The 19,419-nt window shown below is 42.7% G+C and overlaps 1 pseudogene; it reads left to right on the top strand.

Annotated features, from left to right (window-relative positions):
• The first annotated feature begins 11,438 nt into the window (after nucleotides 1–11,438).
• LOC137254238 (lysophosphatidylcholine acyltransferase-like) lies at nucleotides 11,439–14,629 on the top strand (annotated as a pseudogene).
• Nucleotides 14,630–19,419: the final 4,790 nt, after the last annotated feature.

The following is a 19,419-nucleotide window of genomic DNA, read 5'->3' as shown; positions in this document are numbered from 1 at the left end:
AAATTCTTCCAAATATTCTAAGTTTTCATCTTCAGTGCGACTAGCGATGATCACTTCATCGACATAACTAATAAACTTTTTCCCAAAGGCGCCACTAAATTAGCCATCATGCGTTGAAAGACACACGGAGCGTTCCGTAACCCGAATGGCATTCTAGTAAACTCGTAGTGACCATTGTGCGTTACAAATGCGGTAAAAGGTTTCGATGTCTCTACCAATTCTATCTGGTAGTACCCCGACATCATATCAAGAGTAGTGAAATACTTTTTCTCAGCTAACGTGGCTAGCACCCCATCGACAGTTGGCATCAGCCATGGTTGCTTTTCAGTAATAGCATTAATTTCACGGAAATCGACGCAAAGCCTATCCTCGCCGTTTGACTTCCGCACCAAGACGATGGGAGATGCATACAGCGATTTAGATTCACGTATAATGCCTAATCCCAACAATTCCTCTATCATTTTCTCAACAACCTGCTGTTTAGGTATCGGAATGCTATAAGGTTTCTTGGAAATTGACGTGGACGTTGTTAACCTGATGTCCATTTTAAAACGCTTTGATTTCCCTAACTCATACAATTTTTCCCCAAAACAGTGATTATACGTGTTTAATAGCTCAATTAATTTATCATCAGTACCTGGCTATAAATTATTTCCTACATCAACTGTGTTTCTCTCGATAGCCATTATGCTACACGTAACACCCTATATAACTACCTTTCCTTTTGATAATATATCGATTCCTATTAATGCTTCGTACTTCATTATCGAGTCATCGATTACTAATAACTCAGCTGCATACACCACTTCATCGAACTTAATTCGTGTAACCATTTTTTCTTTGCAGACCAACTCACCGCCGGCAAAGCCAATTAACTTATCTTCGCATGGTGTGAAACATTCGCAGCACCTATTAGCAATCGATCTCTTAATCAACGATTTAGCACTTCCCGAATCAATCAAAACATTGCATTTAACTTCTTGCGTACCCAAAATGGTAACACTCTTGAGTAACTCTCTTTGTTTTTCTTTAATTTGAATTTTGTTAACTGTCACTTCTTCCTATTCTTCACCTTCTACTGCCCTCGTATCTACACTTGCTTCTACATTCGTGTCAACACTTGCTTCTACACTATTTACTGACTTGCTTTGACTTTTCGTGTCAGTCTTTTGTTTTTTCGTGCAATTCTTTGCTATGTGACCCTTCTCTTTACATTTGAAACATGTCACACTCACTTCGCTTTTATTGGTTGCTTTTAGCTCACTCATACGAATGGAACGTTGTGGCATGCTTTTCTGCTCTACACCACTCACTCTCTTTCTATTAATGTCCCCTGCTGTTAAACTATGTAATGATTGCAATAAATCTGAACACATTTTAAAATTCATTGCGTTCAACGTACGTTTGATATTTTCGTCCCAAAGACCATTTATTATATACCGGTTAATTGACGCGTCGTCAATTCCTACACGGCGACCTAGTGCAACCATTTTATAATAAAACTCTATGACTTTTTCATCTTTCCCTATCTTTGAATTCATTAAACGTATGTGTGCGTCAGCAACATTATGCACATATGGAAAATCTAATAAGAATACACGAACAAACTCACCCCATTGTCTAAATACTGGCTGCGCATCTGCCCAACGCTTGGCAACACCTTTGAGCTTGCTCAATACGGCGAAAATAAGCAAAGAGTCTTCCCATTTGTAAACTTCTCTTAGCAGCTCGATTCGTTGCAAAAACTGAACCGATGAGTACTCATTGTCACACGGATCAAACGATGGTAAAATCGAAGCTATCTCATATAGCGTGTGTCGGTCTCTTACTGCTACAACTGGCTGTTCTGTACATGCATGTGTTTGTGGAAATATATTTATATACTCACGATTTGTGTAAAACGATGCTGGTGCCATTACTTGTGCTGGTGAATATGTATATTGAGATGACATACCTTGTCTGTTACTCTGCGCTGGCGTTGGCTGGCATGCTGTTGACGTATGTATTTGTGCTGCTGTGCTGTATGGCGAATTATCCAGATATGAAGCTATGCCTTCATTTTGCGTTGCGATGTGCGTTGACTGCGACGTAGGTAACCGTGCGTTGTTTGCGACTTGTGCAAGTACAGGCATGCTTGGCGACGTGCGTGTATAAAGAGCTTTCAACTCCGCACTAAGAGCTTCCACTACGCCTTGTAGCTCCCTTACCTGTGCCCCGAGTCCACTCTCCTCACCGTCCACCGTTCCTGCTGCCTCCTCCGTACCATTAACCGCTAAGATTGCTCCAACCACCTCTGCCACCTTTTCTGCGTCGGCTTCCTGCAAGCGTCGTATTAGCTCCACCTTGTTACCGGATACCTTCAACTCCATGTCACCCAGAGCTGCCTTGAGTTGCACTACACTCAATTTTGTTAAATCCATTTTTCGATTTTAAAACGCGATTTTCAATATATTTAAATATTTAATTCTGTATGTATGTACAATACAGTAGTTCACCTCACTTCTGAATTCTGTCAGACAACCGATTGGATTTATGCGTGTTTGTTTATTGGTAGTTCAAATGCAACTGAATTGAATTGTACAGAGTAATATGAATGTGTATCTGGAACAGTAATAATGAGAACAATATATATATGTATGAGTGTAATGAAATGAATAATAAACTAGCGATGACACATACGTAGAGCAATTTTTGTAAAAATTTCTTGAACATTCTCAATTTTATAGGAGTTAGATTATTAGAAAGGATTCCATATTATTGAGCAATATTCAAGACCACATCTGACCAAGGATATATAAAGTGCCTTCATCGTTATAGGGTCCTTAAAGTCACTGGTGTTACGTCTACTGAACCCAATCATTGCAACAAATTTTGAAACAATGAAGTCAATGTGACTAGAAAAAGAGAGTTTGGAGGCAAAAATTACACCCTAGTCTTTACTCTCTTGACAACGATTAAGAGATTTAGCATTTAGTTTGTAGATAAAATATGTGATAGTTGTCTTTATGTAATAAGACGCAACACGGCATTTGTTTGAATTTAAAAATAAATTATTGTCTGCGCACCATCCGGCAAAATAGTCCAGATCAGAACCGTTAGAAATACTTTGACAAATAAATAGTATTTTTTTTAAATATATAGTTTTAGTGTTATATTTCAATCATTAAAGGGGAGGAGTGGTGGGAAACATATTGAGTAAAAAGTGCTAAGTCAGGTGAAAAAATTGTTTTGAGTGCGGAAATTGTGCTGTCATAAAATAGCTGCTGGGTTAGCTTATATGATTTTTATTTGTCTTTTTCAAATCTTCTACACTCAAAAGTATTGCAGCTAAGGTATCCTCATTCACAGTTTATAATTTGTAATTTTATTAATATGGTTATCCTGGCACAACAATTTAACAAGAAATATTTTACAGTGTCAGTCGCTTATAACATAAATACATTTTCTTAGATTTATAAACAGTTAATGTAGTATTAGCAAGGAAAGAAATGGGAAAGAGAAACAGAGGAATGTAACAATGGGAAGGGGGAGTACAAGGGAGAGTAGAGTACAGTATTTGTTTAGGCCCGAAGCCTAAATTCTTCTTAACTTGCGCCATCCTATTAGCACCACTTTATCGCCCCCTAGTTCGCCCACCTGCATGTATATGTGTACATAGGTAGGGTTATGTTGTCCGTACACATATACATGCATGCCGGTACAACTATGTGGGGAAGCTTCCCCTTAAAACCGGAGACTTTTTCCGCGGTTCAACGGTTGTCCTCGACAAGGCAACCGTCTACTTTTCCAGCGATCGTTGAGCGAACCACAACTACCACCGTCCGAGGAGCCCCGCCACATTTTATTATACAAGGTAAATTATTGTGCTAATTTTAATTTTCACTATAATAAAGACAAATATTATAACGAGAAATATCTCTCGCCTTTCTTTCTTTTCTCTTATTTTTATCCTTAACACAATTGTGGTGCCTCCACTCCGTTGCCGAGTTTGCGACACACCACAATTGTTCATGGTCCTTTCTCCCCGTAAAAAGGAACCAACACCTATATAAATCTACAGTCCACATTGCGCAAAATTTTAACAAAATTATCCTGGTGCTTCATATAAAAGAACAAAAATCACTTATCCACACAAGCGTCGACATACACTGCATTTTATATAAATCGTGGTGGTATTCTTCAACCGTTTGGTGATACTTGATCTTGGTGATATACAACAATTTAACAAGAAATATTTTACAGTGTCAGTCGCTTATAACATAAATACATTTTCTTAGATTTATAAACAGTTAATGTAGTATTAGCAAGGAAAGAAATGGGAAAGAGAAACAGAGGAATGTAACAATGGGAAGGGGGAGTACAAGGGAGAGTAGAGTACAGTATTTGTTTAGGCCCGAAGCCTAAATTCTTCTTAACTTGCGCCATCCTATTAGCACCACTTTATCGCCCCCTAGTTCGCCCACCTGCATGTATATGTGTACATAGGTAGGGTTATGTTGTCCGTACACATATACATGCATGCCGGTACAACTATGTGGGGAAGCTTCCCCTTAAAACCGGAGACTTTTTCCGCGGTTCAACGGTTGTCCTCGACAAGGCAACCGTCTACTTTTCCAGCGATCGTTGAGCGAACCACAACTACCACCGTCCGAGGAGCCCCGCCACATTTTATTATACAAGGTAAATTATTGTGCTAATTTTAATTTTCACTATAATAAAGACAAATATTATAACGAGAAATATCTCTCGCCTTTCTTTCTTTTCTCTTATTTTTATCCTTAACACAATTGTGGTGCCTCCACTCCGTTGCCGAGTTTGCGACACACCACAATTGTTCATGGTCCTTTCTCCCCGTAAAAAGGAACCAACACCTATATAAATCTACAGTCCACATTGCGCAAAATTTTAACAAAATTATCCTGGTGCTTCATATAAAAGAACAAAAATCACTTATCCACACAAGCGTCGACATACACTGCATTTTATATAAATCGTGGTGGTATTCTTCAACCGTTTGGTGATACTTGATCTTGGTGATATACACAACCCACACACTTCTTCGTGATACCAGCATTTTTACACGTTTGGTGATATATTTTTGGTGGTATTTCAACAGTTTCTTGGTACAAGCCGCATCAAACAACAAACAAACACTCTTTCACGCAGCAGCTACGTAAGTAATATATTTCTTGCCACTTATTTTTTGGGGTTTGGTGATTTTGAGGTTAATTTTTATTTAAAAAAGTGCCGCGAGTGCTCCGAGCCCCTAAACAGTGAAATTTATCAGTGACCAGTCTGTGCGATATAGTGCCTCATTTTTGTTTTGTGCAATTGCTTTTCCCCTACCGCGTGTGTCGATCCGGAGTATTCCAAGACCACGGCAAGTTAATACACAAAGGTACCATAACCCCGCTTTTTTGAAGGCACCAAATATTTTCTGTGAAAGCAAATACACGGGCTCTGCACTTATATCCACTCACGAACACAATAATTTACTTCACAAATTTTGGCACTGGTAATTTTCACTATTCCGAGACGGTTTATTATATCGCGCACTCTGCACTTTGCTCCTTATCTGAGCCACAACCCCTTACAAATAAATTAACACACACACCAATACATACATACATATTATTTACGGGCGGGTGGCGAGTAAACCACACGGGTGTTTTAGTCTTCCCTGGGGAAAATCAGACGATTCGGCCAAGTCTGATCCAAACAAAAAATCGCGCAGAATCTACTAAAACACCGTCCTCAACACAAAATCATCATACAGACACATAAATATATATACGTCTGGGTGGCGAGTAGATCCTTGAAATTTTTGTCCTGAAAAATCAGACGAGTCTGCCAAGTCTGACCTACATAAAAAAATAAATAAAACCTTTAAAACATTGTTTCCATTTTGTTCAAAGAATTAGTTTGGTTTTAGTTGGGCAGGAAAGATTTGTTGAGAAAATGGAAAATTATGTCCGATCAGCTGAGTTAATCTCAGAGTTTGAACAGCAGTACAGCCTTATTCCAGAGGAAAGCCATAATAAGCACACTCTTGCGATACAGCAAGAAGAGTTGCGCTCCTTATGGAAGAAGGTTAAGTCTGTGTTTGACTCACTGATGGGATCAGACGATGTCGACGCAAATGATGTGTTGGCCATCCGGAAAAAACATATGTCTACCTACTCAATATATATGCGATGCTTATCCACAGTATCTGCTGAGGCAGAGAAATTTAAAAAAGGTAGAAAATAGTGCTATCTCTGAGCAAGCACTCCCAGCCGCACCTCGCGGGCATAAGATCCGCCTACCTCCTTGCGACACGGAGATTTTCAAAGGTGACTATTTATCATGGCCAACCTTTGGTGACCTGTTTACGGCCATATACATAAATAATTCCGACCTACAGGGGGTGGAAAAACTGTTCCATCTGAACAACAAGACACAGGGCGAGGCCAAAGGTATTGTAAAAAAATGCCCTCTAACAAATGATGGGTTCGATATGGCCTGGAAAAACCTGTGCGAAAGGTATGAAAACAAGCGTATATTAGTCAACACGCAATTGCAAATTCTTTTTAATTTAAAGAATGTAGAGAGCGAGTGTGGGAGCGCGTTAAAGAAATTACATAGCGATATAAACAATTGTCTATCGTCCCTCAAGTGTCACAAAATCGACACATCCAATTGGGATGCAATACTAACATATTTGTGTTCGACAAAATTACCGGAAAGTACCTTGGCTCTATGGGAACAAAGCATAGACCATAAAATGGACATATCTAAGTGGGAAGATATGGACAAGTTTCTATCAAATAGGTTTCAGACACTGGAAACAGTGTCTAGCTTCACCGGCACTAACGCCCAAAAGGGACAAAACCCAGCGAATACTCGGCGTGCAACCGAAACCCCAATAAAAAGACTTGGTGCCTTCCAAACGAAGGTATCAAAACCTACTTCAAAATCGACAGCAAGGGTTTTTTGTAAAATGTGCAAAGCTGAACACAGGTTACGGAATTGTCCCCGATTCTGTGATCTGACCCCAGTGGAGAGAATCAACTTCATCAAATCCACGGGTGGATGCCTGAACTGCTTCTCCCCAGGACACACAGTGACGAGGTGCACCAGTTCGTACAACTGTGCCAAATGCCATTCTCGTCACCACACGTTCCTGCATGCGGATACAGTTCAGCAAACTACGAGGCGCAATCTTTTTAAAGACGCGGATAATATCCCGTCAACTTCAGCACAAGCACAAAGAAGACAGGAATCAGGGCAACCAAATTCTTCTGCGAACCAGAATGTAAAATCCTGTCATGCTAATTCCAGCACAGGCGTGCTATTAGGAACTGCTCGCGTACACATTCATCATAATGGTACCGACTTCTCCGCGCGGGCACTAATTGATTCAGGGTCTGAATGCTCTTTCAGGACAAAGAGACTAAAACGCAGAATCAATTTGCCGGCAAGCAAAATGCATGCCCAAGTTTCAGGCATCACCAACGCAGTATCTGCTCAAGTTAAAGAGGCATCCACCATCGAGCTACGTTCACCAGTGGACCCATGCTTTAGCTTGACTACTCCTGTTCTAATTTTAGCCAAACTAACTGGGAATCTGCCATCCTGCCATATCGAAACAATGACTATGCAGGCATTTCCAGACTTAGTTTTGGCAGACAAGAGGTTCTGCGTCAATGAAGATGTAGGCCTCATACTTGGTGGAGACATATATCCCCAAATTATACTAAGCGGTCTAAAAAAGAATGTACTAAATACACTTCTGGCCCAAGAGACACTGTTCGGTTGGATACTAACCGGTCGTATTGAAGCACCGAATCCAACAAAGAACATAGTGTCGTTTTACAACGAAGTCGCGCTGGATAACCAACTAAAAGCATTCTGGGAGTTAGAAAATTTGCCAAAAGGCAAAAGCATTAATGCAGATGACGCATATTGCGAACAGCTGTATAAAGAAACAACAAGAAGGAACGAAGATTGGAGGTATATAGTATCCCTCCCATTCAAGCAGGGCTACTCATAAGAGCTGAGTTTAGGAGGATCCCTTAAGCGCGCATTCTCACAATATTATCGAAACGAGTCCCGGTTAATAAAAAATCCGGACTTAGGGAAAGAATATATTAGGGTACTCTCAGAATACGAGACTCTTGGACATATGGAAAAAATCAGCAGTGTCGTCGCGGCAGATGAAACAAATAATTACTTTCTGCCACACCACGCCGTTGTCAAAGCAGAAAGTATAACGACGAAAGTCCGAGTCGTTTTCAATGCCTCAAGCCCGACCGCTAATGGCACCAGTCTAAACGACATTCTCCTACCTGGTCCAATACTACAAGCAGATCTCCCAATTCTTATCCTACGTTGGAGACTCTATCGATATGTCTTCAATAGCGATATAGAAAAAATGTATTGGCAAATTTGGATGGATGCCAACCATACCAAATTTCAGAGGATTGTTTTCCGAAAAGACATTAGTGAACCAATAGACCTCTACGAGTTAAAGACTGTAACGTTCGGAGTTAACTGCGCTCCATACCTGGCCATCAGAACGCTTCTACAGCTAGCTGACGATGTTGAAAATTCCCATCCAACAGCATCGAGCATCCTGCGAGAATGCATGTATGTAGACGACGTATTAGCAGGAGGACACACCATTGCATCGACCATTAAGGCAAGGGATGAAATACGACAGGTACTACAGTCAGCTGGTTTTCCACTTCGGAAATGGACATCAAACTCGGAGGCAGTTCTAAAAGACATCCCGGAAACTGATCGACTAAGCGAAGACTTTCTGGCGTTTGAAGACACCAGCACCGCGAAGGCATTGGGCATAAGATGGAATGCGCACTCCGATCTATTTTATTTTAAAGCAGGACCATTGGAGGATCCGGAAAATGTAACTAAGCGAGAAATATTATCAGCCATCGCCAAGCTTTTCGACCCATTGGGGTGGCTCGCCCCAATGGTCATAGTGGCAAAAATATTAATGCAGAATATTTGGTTAGAAGGCACCGGATGGGACGAGCCTGTCTCACCAAATACATCAGAACGGTGGAAAACCTTCACCCAACACTATGGCGAAATAGAAATCCACGGCTTCTGTGACGCTTCTGAGAAAGCATATGCTGCAGCGATATATATGCGCGTAAAAAGAGAGGTTTTCATACACTTACTCTTAGCAAAAACCAGAGTAGCTCCAGTGAAAACCATCTCGCTACCACGTTTGGAACTCTGCGGCGCCGTGCTTCTCGCAGAAATGATGGAATCAATATTCCGAAATATTCATTTGGGACCAGTAAAAGTTCACCTCTGGACGGATTCAACCATCGTACTCGCATGGATACGCAAGCCGCCCTGTACTTGGTCAACCTTCGTCGCACATCGAATCACCAAGATCCTCGATATGGTCGGTAATAAGGACTGGCTTCACGTTGACTCGGAATCTAACCCAGCGGATTTAGGGAGCAGAGGACTACTAGCGTCAGATTTGGTCAACAATTCGTTGTGGTGGCAGGGTCCTTCTTGGCTACAAGAAGACAATTCTCACTGGCCAGCACAAGATGCCGATTACAACACGTCCGTTGAGGAAAAGAGGGCACAATCGTATGCCACGACAAGGGTAGATCATACAGATATTCTTGAACGATTTTCAGATTTGCCACTAGCTTTGAAAGCCTTATCTTATGTTAGGAGATTCTATAAAAGAACGCATCCTAAAACCAAAGCGGTGTTCCAAGAAAAGTCGTGCATAATCTCAGCCGATGAGATTAAGGCAACGACTCAAGCATTAATACGAGTCTGCCAGAAACAATTTTACGGTACCGAATATTTAAAATTAAAGAATAGGGAATCTATTGATCGGAAGAGTGAAATCCTGTCACTCAACCCATACATCGACAAAGATGATATTATCAGAACAGGAGGGCGTCTAGGGGCTTCAAAAGACATGTCATATAACGAGCGGCATCCGATCATCTTGCCTTACAATTGCAGGTTGTCTCGCCTTGCAGTCATGATGATTCATCATGATTCCCTTCATGGCGAGAACCAGCTCATGCTCCGCCTTATTCGCACTCAGTATTGGATTCCGAATGTCAAGACAATGATCAGAGCCATCATCCACAATTGCAAGACCTGCATTATTCACAGGAAGCAGGCGCATTCCCAACTTATGGGTACCCTTCCCTGCGAACGTACTACCTTTACTCGCGCGTTCACCAATACCGGGGTCGATTTCGCGGGGTCTTTCGACATCAAAAGCTACCGCGGTAGGGGATGTCGACTATCCAAAGGCTACGTATGCCCCTTTGTTTGTTTCTCCACTAAGGCCATCCACCTAGAAGCCACTAGTGACCTGAGCACCCCATGCTTCCTCGCAGCCTTTTCGCGTTTTATCGCGAGAAGAGGATGTCCAAAAAACATCTACTCCGACAATAGTACGAACTTTGTCGGAGCTTCCAGATCTCTACGATAGGAATTCAAAGCCTTCCCGGCAGAAAGCCGAGACCAAACCGTCTCCAAGTATAGCCATCAAGCATTAACTTGGCATTTTATTCCCGCCGGCGCTCCACATATGGGAGGCCTGTGGGAAGCGGGAGTGAAGAGCTTCAAAAGCAACTTCAAAAAGGTCGCTTCTCTCCATAAATATACCATGGAGGAGTTCTAAACCCTTTTGTGCCGGATCGAGGCATGCCTAAATTCACGGCCTCAGCCCGGCGTCCAATGACCCAACGGACCTGGTAGAGTCGTCAACGTACACCCCGGCGAAGATAACCGAGTACGTGTGGTTGACCTCATAACCGAGAAGGGTTAAGTCAGACGACCTTTGGTCAAACTGATCCTTCTTCCTACGGAGATAGATTGTGAGAGGACCACGAGCTCCTCTTAACAATCCTTCCGTTCCTCCACATCCCCGCTTTCATAAAAATCATCCCCAGCTCTCGCTCACCCAGAACGAGGCCAACCAAGCACCCTAATTCAGATCCGCCTCTGTCACCGAGACCAAAGACATTATCCGGCCCATTCAATTTTTAAATATTCAAAAAAAATCAAACTCAAAATTCACTCGTTATCCCATAACGAGGACAACAGAAAAACCTACCGCAGACGGGCGAACCGCTCTGCCACAGAAAACAGCTGCACTCGTTGGCGCGCAACGAGGCCCATCGCAAGCCTAACGCAGATGGAAAACCCACCTGCCCCAGATATCACCATTACTAAAGTATTCAGATTTTAGAAGCCTTAATGTACTCAATACGATAAGAACATTGCTAGACTCATCAAAAAAAAGGATATTCAAATATCATACCTCAGATGATTGAAAAGGTTCAAATTTACAAGTATTTTTTAATCGAAACATCAAGGTATCATTCATGATTCATATTCTTAAACACTTTTGTTTTTTTTTTCATCATATTTGATATGTTTGGATGATTGTGCCATCAACTTTTGGCATAAGTCGTCGTAATTTAATGGCACGATTTAACGAAACGGCGTTAAACGAACCAGCCATTGCTACACTAGAGGACGTTGATCATGCTCAAGAAGAAAAATATTTTAAAAAGAAAAAAAATTTAACTATTGAAAAGCCAATGGTTGCAGCAGTTGTTGAACAACCACCACCACCACAACAGCAACAACAACCGGTAGTTGAACCAGACGCCTCTGTGCACGGTGCTAAAGAATTGAAACAGCAAGAGGAAAAGATACGTCATGGTTCACCGAAGACACATGCCAACAACGCCAACAATATCAGCGGCGGTAATAGTAAAACCAACAACTTTCTTTCTCTGCCTCAGCAGAGTAAAAAACAAAACAAAGAAACTGCCGCTACGAAGGAATTATTTTGGCATTAGATAAACTTTCCGAATCGGGTGCAATTGGCGTTTCATTGCTAATGAATCTCTTTCGTCGTGCTGAACTTAATCGGTCCGAAATACAAATCCTCATCGATTATCTATTGAATAAACAGCAAGATACACCAGCAACACACTCTGAATGGTCCGATGACATATGTCAGAAGGTGAAACGTCAGCTGGAGGAGAAAGAAAAGGCCCTTGTCGAAGAGCAAGAAGGGGGATTTGAGCAAAATTACGTGAATTGCGCACCGAAATCAATACCGAACGCGCCCAAATTAATAATACTGTAAAATTATATCTTGAAAAACTTCAACCCAAGTTTTCGTAACTATAATGGCATTAATAAAAAAACTAAATTTATCTGATGAGCACAATAATTTGACTTAAATTTTGCATACAAAATTGGCTTTCACACGGACTATTTTAAGAACTAACTCTTATACCTCCACAAAAGAACTAAGCTAAGAAAAAAAATCGTTGGCCAAAGAGGTGTGCCTTTTTTCCAATTCTCGTTCCCTTGATTGTAGGAATTCACGCCGAACCTCACTGGATTTCATTTTTAAAATGCAACTTAATTTATTAAGAATATATTCGGCAGTGTGAGAATCTGCTTCAAAGTCGGTAACGCCTCAAATCATCATAACTCTCATATGCGTTTTAAGCATTGACGTCAACCAGTACCAATCTATAATGCAATTTTGGCGAGTAAGAGTTTCAAGTGTAAGCTCGCTAATATGTTCGTGACATTTGTGCTCTCAACCACTTAGCATTTGATCCCTTAATCGCTCAACTTGGGACCTGATCATTACCACTTTTTTTCCTCCTGTAATTTGTTGTTCACGGAATCTTCTTGGTCAGCACGTTTGCCTTTTCACTGACGGAAAAATGTCACACCTCTTTTGACAAAAGTGTTGATGTAACTGATGATGCTGGAGGTGGTAGCGGTATCGCATCAACAATAAAAAGTAAACTCGCTCTACCATTAGCGAATAGTCCCAAACAAGCTCAAAATAAATTTATGGAATATGCACGATTTGATGGCACTTATATGACAGGAATACAAACGAAAAGCATACATGTCTTTCTAAGTATGCTGCCGGAAAGGGATCGTAACTATCCAATAAAAATTTGCGTACTAGCCAGCGCAAAGATAATATTGAGGTAATTGGCCTTGTATGTTACAAAAGCAACAATACAGTACCCCGAGATTCCGTTCAAATCCATTAGGCATTATGCTTTATACATGACGGGAGATGGTATGGAAGACTTTCCCCCACTTTTCTCATCTAAAATTGGCGGAACGTAGGCCATTGGATCAAGTAATACGCGTTGATTATGCCAACAATTTAGCAACAAAATCTATTACATCTGAAGATCACAAAGCGAGAGTGGCAGCGGCAGCTGTACGCTCTATACAAAAAAATATATCCAAAAAACGGCGATAAATAGCTGTAGAGAATTTGAATATAGGTGGTTGGAAAGGATATTGACTGCCTAAATTAATGGTCACTTGAAATATGCCACCTTCGTACGGCGAATTTTTAGGCCCTGGAATTTTCGCTAATAAATATGAATAGTCATCCTCGTTAACAGGCATACATGAAATACCATGTTCATCTTTATTTTTTTATCTCAATTGGAATACGCATTTTTGTTATCTTGTTCATTTTAAAAATATTTTTAGCGCTTTGGCTCCCTACCGCTTTTGTGCACAAATAATGTTTGACATGATAAAAGGAAAGCACATTTAATCAATTAAAAGGAAATGTCATGTTATGTAAATTCGTATGACTTTAAAATTGAATCATAAAAAACAACTTAAAATAAATATGATGGGTTATAATTAAGGAAAAACTCATCAAAACGAATAGATTTATATGCTCACCGTGCTTTACTTCCCACTCGCGTTGTTGGCTGTTTTTTTATCACTTTTATCTGCATGGATGTTTGCCTGCATTGGTCTATATGGTCTTACAGTTGACGATGTGATGTCCAAACCAATTAGTGGTTGGCGTAGACATTTTAAACGAGTCACAGCCGCTGCTATGCGCATGTTATACGCTTCAGGGTCTTTTTATCATGTCAAAACGGTTGGGCAACGTGCCTCACCTAAACGAGCTCCAATTCTGGTGGTAGCACCGCACTCTTCCTACGTCGACTCGATTATTGTTGTAACAGCTGGGCCGCCATCAATTGTAGCAAAGCGTGAAACGGCTGATATACCCTTATTGGGCAAAATCATCAACTTCTCTCAACCGATTTATGTGCAACGCGAAGATGTAAATTCATGTCCAAATACGATACGTCAGATTGTACAGCGTGCACGTTCGGAGGAAGAATGGCCACAGGTGGTTATCTTTTCTGAGGGTACCTGCACAAATCGTAAGGCATTGATTAATTTTTAGCCTGGCGCTTCTATCCGGGCGTACCAGTGCAGCCGGTATTGCTAATATCCCAACAAGTATGACACATTCACATGGACTGGGGAAGGTCCAGGCATATTCAAGCTTATTTGGGTAACAAACGCACAATTTTATAATCGTTGCGAAATTGAGTATTTACCTGTTTATACGCCGTCAGAAGAGGAAAAATCAGATGCGTATTTGTATGCGAGGAATGTACGAGAAGTCATGGCAAAAGCGCTTGGCGTGCCAACGTCAGAATATTCCTTTGAAGATGTAATTACAATGAGCCGTGCAAAAGATATGCGTGTTCCCTTTCCTGGCGATATTATCGAAATTGATTGTCTTGCCTCAAAATAAAGCTCACTGTGACCGGGCGGGCGTATTTTTAAATAAAATTTTTTTTTCTGGGCCACAACTGTTCAAAAATTATTTTTTTAGTAATTACTACAAACATGTAGGTTGTACGCCAGGCCACGCCGTAGTAGAGAATGAAAGAACAGAAAATCACTTGATACATTTCCCATTGTTTCAATTATGAGGAATTTTACATTCTATACACGGGTATGTATGAATGTGCGTTTTTTGTTGTTGTCGTTGTTGTAGCAATGCTCGCCCCACCTAATAGCCGCGACCGATCACAAATTGTCATCAATATCCTCTAACGGGAGTCCAAGGAAACTTGCCGTTTCAACAGGGGTGGACCATAAGGAAAGGGGTGTTAGAGGCGTTGGTGCCACATTACAATTAAAGAGATGGTTGGTGTAATGTGGGGACACATTGCAAGCAGGGCATACATTTTGTATGTCGGGGTTGATTCTGGATAGGTAAGAGTTTAACCTGTTACAGTATCCAGAACGAAGTTGAGCAAGAGTGACACGCGTTTCCCTGGGGAGTATGCGTTCCTCTTCTGCGAGTTCTGGATATTTTTCTTCAAGTACTGGATTCACCGGGCAATTCCCGACATAAAGGTCCGACGCCTGTCTATGGAGTTCACCAAGGACCTGCTCGTGTTTTTCCGCTTCATACGGCTGGGTTCTCAGGTGCCGTATTTCCTCAAAATGCTTACGGAGATGACTCCTTAGGCCCCTAGGCGGTGCTGGTTCGTCAATCAGATGTCTGTTGGGATGTCCAGGTTTCTGGGTATTCAACAGAAACTGTTTGGTCAGCATCTCATTTCTCTCCCTGATGGGGAGTATTCTCGCCTCATTATGCAGATGGTGTTCTGGGGACATAAGAAGACAGCCCGTGGCGATTCTGAGAGCAGTATTTTGGCAGGCCTGTAGTTTCTTCCAGTGGGTGGTTTTTAGGCTTGGCGACCATATGGGTGACGCGTAGCACGTAATCGGCTGGCTAATTGCTTTGTATGTGGTCAAGAGCGTTTCTTTATCTTTTCCCCAGGTACTGCCAGCAAGGGATTTGAGGATTTTATTACGGCTCTGAATTCTTGGAAAAATTGCGGTTGCGTGCGCACCAAAATGTAGATCCTGATCAAACGTCACACCCAAGATTTTGGGGTGTAGGACAGTCGGTAGCGTAGTGCCATCGACGTGGATGTTCAATATGGTCGACATTTGGGGTGTCCATGTTGTAAATAAGGTCGCGGAAGATTTAGTCGGTGACAATGACAGGTTTCGCGAGGCGAAAAAACTGGAGAGATCAGGGAGATAGCCGTTTATTTTATTGCATAGCTCATCGATCTTTGGGCCTGGGCCTGTGGCCATTATTGTGCAGTCATCGGCGTAGGAAACGATTGTGACTCCTTCCGGTGGTGAAGGTAGCTTAGATATGTAGAAATTAAACAAAAGCGGGGATAGGACACCACCCTGTGGCACCCCTTGTTTAATTCTCCTTTGTTTTGATGTTTCGTTTCTGAATTGCACCGATGCCTGCCGACCACCCAGATAATTTGCGGTCCACCTTTTAAGACATGGGGGAAGGGTAGACCCTTCCAGGTCTTCCAGTAACGAGCCATGGTTGACCGTATCAAAAGCTTTTGATAGGTCTAACGCTACGAGTACTGTTCTATGGTGGGGATATTGATTCAAACCGCAATTTATCTGGGTGCTAATGACATTTAGCGCGGAGGTAGTGCTATGGAGTTTTCTGAAGCCATGCGGATGAGGGGCTAGCTGCAAATGTGCTTGGAAATGAGGGAGCAAAATGGCTTCAAGCGTCTTTGCCAATGGCGATAGGAGAGATATCGGACGGTATGACTCACCTACGTTAGCTGGTTTCCCAGGCTTTAGTAGCGGGACCACCTTGGCCATTTTCCATTTCTCGGGTATGACAAAGGTGGAAAGAGACAGGTTGAAGACATGCGCTAAATATTTGAAACCCTCTTTCCCTAGGTTTTTAAGCATCGGCATGGCTATGCCGTCTGGGCCCACTGCTTTGGATGGTTTAGCGCGACCAATGGCGTCCTCAACCTCTCTAGCGGTGATGGTAATTGGTGACGCGCTAAGTTTGTGTTTATGTGCACGTCTATTGGCTCTCCGTCTATCTTTGTCGACCGTAGGATGCATTATATATTGTCGGCAGAAAGCGCTCGCGCATTTTTTCGCATCCGACAGCACCTTATCGCCAAAGGCGATGGAAACTTTGTCTTTGTGCTTAGTCGGATTCGATAGGGACTTTACGGTGGACCAAAGTTTACCTACACCGGTAGAGAGGTTACAACCTCTTAGGTGCTCTTCCCATTTCGCCCGCTTGTGTTCGTCCACAAGCAATCTGATGCGTTGGTTTATATCCCTTATTTGGGGGTCGCCTGGATCAAGCTGTCTTATAAGGTCGCGTTCCCTCGCTAAGCTCGCGGCCTCCGCCGGGAAGTGGGGCCGGATTTCGGGAATTCTCCCGGCGGGAATGAAATGTGCCGAGGCGGATTCAATGACCTTACGGAAGGCACGCTCCCCTTGGCGGGCATCAGTCGGGACAGGGAGGGCAGCAAAGCTGCTGTCTGTTGCAGATTTATATTCTTCCCACTTTCCTTTTTTGAAGTTTATGAAAGTGCGTTTTTCGGTGACGATGAAGTCGGCGGTACGCTCGAACGAAATAAGTATGGGCAGGTGGTCGGATGCCAATGTTACCATCGGCTGCCAGTTGACGCAGTTTACGAGTTCTGCGCTCACGATTGAGATATCTGGCGAGCTATGACAGCTTCCTACCATACGTGTGGGGGCGTCTCCGTTAATTGTGCAGAACGTCGTTTCGTCTATTTGATCCGCCAACATCTCACCCCTACTGTCCGCCCGCAAGTTTGAATGCCAAAGGTCGTGATGGGCATTGAAATCGCCTAAGATAATGCGATTGTTGCCAGTGAGTAAGGCCTCGATATTAGGGCGGTATCCACTGGGGCAACAGGTGACAGGAGGGATGTAGATGTTGATGATTTCTAGATTTGCATCGCCTGACCGGACAGAGAGGCCTTGACGTTCTAAGACATTGTCACTGCGGTCGATGCCAGGATCAAATATATGATATTGCACAGAGTGGTGTATAATAAACGCGAGGCCGCCTCCATTTCCGCTCTCGCGATCTTTCCTGTGGACATTATAACCAGAGCAGGTCTGCAATGCAGATCTTGCTGTGAGTTTAGTCTCTTGAATCGCAGCAATGCGGATGTTGTGCCGCTTCATGAATTCGACTATCTCCGTAATCTTCCCAGTTAGTCCATTACAGTTGAACTGCAGAATTCTGAAGTGCATGAGGGGTGACGCCGCCACCCTAGGGGTAAGTGAGGGGTGACTACGCCTAGGTTGTGGAAGGCCAGGACGCAATTGCTGTTGTGGCCTTGGGACTGGGCGCCCTTGGGCAAGCATTGGGGTACCCGGATGATTTGGGTTTGCGACCTGGCAACATGGCGCGATGAAACCCGTCGAGGGGTTGCCGTCGCGGAGACCAGAACATCTAGGAAAGTGGCACCACCCTAGGCAGGAGCTGCATTGAGCGGATGTCGCAAACCTATATATTCTGTGCTGGCAGACGGTGCAAACGGAGGCAGGGACTAAGAGTCTGTTTCCCTGACCTGCACGATTGCTGCCAGAAAAGAGGGGAGGAGAAAAAGACGGGGTCAGGGGCTGATGCTCAGCATTGCTACCAGCTCTACTACGAAGGTAGTAGTTATGAGTGGTATCAGCTGTTTGAGTTGTTGGCGCCGTAGGGCGCGAGCAGCAGCGGGTACTTGTTGTGGCTTGCTGAGCAGCGAAGCTGCTGGAAGGTAGTGGGGATACGCTTAGGCGTAGACTACGGGACGCCCTTGGGCGTGAGCAGCAAGGAGCCACAAAAGATTTATAAAAGTTACGTGGACGTCGGGTTTTGGGATCAAGCCCAGAACAACCTGTCCGATGCAACCATCCCTTGCACGAGATACACTGAACAGAGTATGACCGTCCTAAAAAGATTCTTTTCTGGCAAATGCAGCAAAACCATTTCTCAGGACCGGGGTGAGGAGACGGACCTGGATTGGGTTCGATACCTTCCCGGAGTAAGAGAATATGTAGCAGTCCTGCTGCAAGGAGCTGCTGGGAGGATGACAATTTGTGGGAGGGACGAAACAAATTAAATGGGGTCACACTGAAATGACAGTCCTTGGTCGGGAAAAATCCCGAGTCGCTCCGGTACATAGAACCGACTGCCTTGGGAAGCGTGTGCGTTTTTTGTCTTTGCCGTTGGTATGCTGGTACCAGTGAGCGGAATTCTATAAATGAAGAGAGTAGTAGGTGGCAGGTTTTTTTTACCAAGAAAACAATAGCTACTGTTCATATTTATACCCAACAATTAATAATTTACTGTAAAACAAATAACGCGCATTTCAAGGAAATGACACTTTTTAAAATACGTACACAAGACAAAATTACGTGTACATTGGCAAATACCTCCAGAGCTTATGCCAATATAATACTCACCTTTTTGGCATTGCATTTTCTTAAACCGTGGATTTTTCGTTCAAATTGAATCACCAAAACTGATGAAAATAGCGTAGGGAAGTATTTGCGAACTCATTTGCAACAATTATCTCCGAATTTGTACACAAATTTTTTCAAAACTGGTTAGTGTCACCCCTAAATATTAGTTGGGTGGGCTCGGCAATTCAATACTGTAATGCAGTATACGGTTTCAGTGCGAAAATACTGAAATATTGGTAGAATCTA

Source organism: Eurosta solidaginis, chromosome 5 (genome assembly GCF_040869045.1).
Source record: "Eurosta solidaginis isolate ZX-2024a chromosome 5, ASM4086904v1, whole genome shotgun sequence".
Classification (NCBI taxonomy): Eukaryota; Metazoa; Arthropoda; class Insecta; order Diptera; family Tephritidae; genus Eurosta; species Eurosta solidaginis.
The sequence above is the reverse complement of the archived record's forward strand: the minus strand, read 5'-3'. Positions and strand labels throughout refer to the sequence as shown.